The sequence below is a fragment of the Acinonyx jubatus genome, chromosome A2 (assembly GCF_027475565.1).
Source record: "Acinonyx jubatus isolate Ajub_Pintada_27869175 chromosome A2, VMU_Ajub_asm_v1.0, whole genome shotgun sequence".
Classification (NCBI taxonomy): domain Eukaryota; kingdom Metazoa; phylum Chordata; class Mammalia; order Carnivora; family Felidae; genus Acinonyx; species Acinonyx jubatus.
Genome location: NC_069383.1, coordinates 127,558,575 through 127,562,887, shown reverse-complemented (window position 1 = coordinate 127,562,887; position 4,313 = coordinate 127,558,575).

The following is a 4,313-nucleotide window of genomic DNA, read 5'->3' as shown; positions in this document are numbered from 1 at the left end:
TTCTGCTACTTCTTTGCTCAACCTGCATGGCTGCCTGTCTCCCACAGGCTGAGGTCTGAAATCTCCAGTCTAGCATTTCCAATCCTCCCCACTCAACCCACTTTTCCAAATGCATTTGCGAGTATATTTCTAAATATATTTGACCATGTATATATAGACATCTAAATTTGCATATACTGAGAAATATATAAATATATATCAAGTAAATGTATTTTGAAATACATATATGTATATTTTGGGATGCACCGTCTTCCTCTTGCTTTCTTCTTCAACTTGCAACTTGTTCTTGCAAATCTTCAGCTTTGCCAAAACATGAGCCATCCCCCACACCCCCCGCCCCAAGGCAAGCTTGCAAGCCCCTCCCCCACCACGGCCTCCCCAGTTCCTAGTGCAGCATCTGGCACATAGGAAATTCAACTTTACTGAATCTAAGATCTGTCTACTCCCCTCTCAGTAAACCTACTGTGTGTACTCACAACTCCCCACTTTTTCCTGAGCCTTTAATTCTCTTCTCTGCCCACCCAAATTCTCTAGCTGTCCTTCAAGAGCCAGCGTAAATTCTGTAGCAGGAGATCAGTCACCAAGCACACTCCCGAAAGGGGCAAGATCAGAGCTCTGGAGCCAGGGCTGAGCAGGTGCCCGAACTGCTTACACTGGTAAAAGGAACACTGGAAAGTAACCATGCTTTTCCTGCGTTAAGAGAAAAGTCCCAATGACTTCCTAAGCATTGGTTCTGTGGCCACTGTAAGAATTCAGATTAAGGGACCTTTGCTGTGGACATACAGTATTTCACTGATTGGAAGAACAATGAACGATTCATATTACTGTGAAAACTAATAAAGGAAACCTCATTTAAAACGGAGTCAGGAGGCTAGAAGGGGAAGCTCTCAGTGCTACCACAGTGGTTAACTGCATACCCAACAGGAAGAGATCAATACTACTTTAACTGCTACCCCAGCAGCAGGAAGTCTTGCCTCCTCCCCCTTCAAAAGCCCAGCCAGTAAGATGCAGTTACATCTCAGCAAATGAAAAGTCTCTATACTCTGAACTGCCAGTTGACTCCAATGGTTTTTGTTTTGTTTTGTTTTGTCTGTAATAGCCTTCCAACTCCCCCCTTTCCTCTATAAAAGAGTATTCCTCTCCTTGCATTTCTCTGGCCTTGCCAATGGTTTTGCCATCGCTTGCTTGTACTGGATTGCAGTTGTCTGCTATTCCCGAATAAACCCATTTTCCTTGGTGAAGTAACTGGCGGTTTTATTTTTAAGGTTAACATAACCTGCCTTCTCCTGCTCTGGCATTCAGATTGTTACCAAGATTCGTCCCCATTACGTGCAACCCTGCAATAAATATACTCGGCAGATCATCGGCTTCCTATCAAAGAGTAGTTATTTATGCTCCCCTCGCCTATCAATCAGCCAAAAATGTGAGGATGCTCAGATCAGAAAATGGACCTGAAAAGGAAAGCCAGCAGGACTCAATGTGGTCTTTGGAAATTTTTTAAAGGGAGGGAGAGATGGACAGCAGGCAATGTGATCAGAGGAAATTCCCCAAATGTGTTTGGCCCATACTTAACAGCTGTGTGATTTGAGACAAAACAGTTAACCTGACACTCTTTGTTTCTCAGCTGAAAAATGAGCATATAGTGACTTCACAGTGCTGGCTGGAGGTGAGGCCTTGCATAAGCCATAAAATGCCACACAATGACTGGTTCTTTTTTCCTTACGACAATTTCTGGCAGAGGTAACATGACATCCTCTATGCTATTTGAAAAGATTTGAACAGAGGTGTTCTATTCAAAGTTAGAGATTTAGAGAAGAGTGTGTAGAACCAAGCATCCAGTTTGTGTGAGACTGTCTGGCTTTGAGCAGAAGCCCCAGGAAACCCCTCCTCAGTCCTGGGCAGTGTGGGATGGTTGGCCATGCCAGGAGGACGTCCACAGAGCACTACCTTTTCCGGTCAGTAGCCTGCGTCCACCCTGAAAGCCTTGAAGCCCCACCTCAAGTTAACGACTGCTTGCAGGGTAGGTTAAGTCAGTAGCAAGCTGGTTACTTCTTCACAGCAAAGAGCTGCTTTAGGGATAAGATTTGGTTTTGAGCTTTCAGTTATGGCTCAGAAATCATTTAGGGGAACACTCTACAAGCCTGTCCTCTTGAGAAGGGGCACTGTACTTTGCAAAGCTTTATTTTTAAGCTTCAATAATCACGTCATATTATGGCATAAGAAATCATCATATGGATGGGCGCCTGGGTGGCTCAGTCAGTTGAGCATCTGACTTTAGCTCAGGTCATGATCTCGCAGTTTGTGAGTTGGAGCCCCACGTCGGGCTCTGTGCTGCCAGCTCAGAGCCTGGAGTCTGCTTCAGATTCTGTGTCTCCCTCTCTCTGCCCCTTCCCTGCTCATGCTCTGTCTCTCAAAAATAAATAAACATTTTTTAAAGATTAAAAAAAGCAATCATCATATGGAAACTAACAATTTACTCAGCAAAATATTAGGTGGTGATGAGTCATGTTACAAAATGATCACCTATACCTTATTTCCTGTATTGGCCTAGTAAGCTCCTTGTGGGTGGGAAACTCATCTGTGTGTGCCTCCCAGAATATTTTAAAGATTGCTCATGTAGCGAACATTCAATAAATATCGGAATAATGGACCCCCCCATGATTAAAACATTCACTAAAGTATATATTAAAATGTTTTATAAGTCATTTACTTCTTAGGAGTAGAGTCCTCTAAAATTGAAGAAGCTATTATCAATTGATGGGCAATTAGAAAAGGAAAATAAAGCAAGTTTGGAATAAAGCCACATTATTTGTCTTCAAAAAAAATTGTAATTGCATAAAACTTTCAGAACTACAACTACTGAGCAAAGTGCTACATTAGGAATCACGAAAATGCTTGCAAATAGAATTTTAGGCCAAAGAAATACCTGTGGTTACTTAATCTCTTTCCTTTCACTAAATGCTTGGATTACATACTCTCAATAGTGAAAGATATTGTCATTTTTCTCCGTCTTCTTTCCTGTTGACTTGCATTTGTTAAACGTTATACCCATAACGTTAAGTTGTACGTTATGGTATATCTTTAAAAGGTCCTGAGTTTTGGGGCGCCTGGGTAGCTCAGTCACTTAAGCATCTGACTTCAGCTCAGGTCATAATCTCACAGCTCATGAGTTCGAGCCCCACATCAGGCTCTGTGCTGACAGCTCAGAGCCTGGAGCCTGCTTCAGAGTCTGTGTCTCCCTCTCTTTCTGCCCCACTCTCCACTTACACTCTGTCTCTCTCTCTCTCAAAAATAAATAAACATTAAAAAAAAATGTACAGTTCCTTAGTTTGGGGGCGCCTGGCTGCTCAGTCCAAACAGCATGTGACCCTTGATCTCGAGATCATGGGTTCGAGCCCCACATTGGGTGTAGAGAGTACTTAAATAAATATAAAAATAAATAAAAGTGCCTTAATGATAAGATGGTGTTTTGGGGGGGAAGTAAAAAAAATGTACATATCGCTCATACTGGATGCGATATAAAATGTGCTTTCTAATAGGTGTTATGATAAACCTGGGAGTCCACATACCACTGTGCACATGTGTTTTGTGTCACAAATATTAATATCACTGAACACGATCTTGGAGATAGCTAAGCATCACTTTTTGCCCTGTCAAAACCTCCCAGATCCCTCAGAACTGAACTCTGAATTATCTTAACGTGGAGTTAATTATCATTCGTAAAATGTGCAAAGGTCATGTTTTCTTGCCTTATGGATTAAAATATTTCATATTCCATAAAACATCATCTTGTCCATAAAATACAGTGCCATCTTTCTCATGTTTTGCACCAGCATAGTTAATGATGCAAATAATTCCCTATCTTTCATTCTGAGGGAAAATCATTAATAAAACCATGCTCCTTGCAAGAATCGAAATTCAGCAGTGAGAGGGCACAGATCACCCATAAAGGCAAGACCTAAGTCAGCAGTGAGGAAACCAGCCTAATGATGAGAGTGTCCAGATGGAAATGAATAACCGAATCATTCTTTATCAAATCAAAAAGCATCTTAATGAGTTGTTGCATCATCTGCGTTGATGTGATTGAACTGGAAGATACCAGAAAATGAGGACAACCTACAAAAACAGCATTTCTTATGCTCATTAGCATTTGGCCTGTGAATCCTCTCCTTTTATTCTGAACATGGAGTTTACCCCCTAACTGGGTTTTAGGTTTCTTTCCCTCAAAAGCATCCCATGTTAGAAAGAGAAATACCCCCAAACTGGAAATAAATGATTGGAATTCAAAAAAACTGGAACCCCAGGGTTTGGTC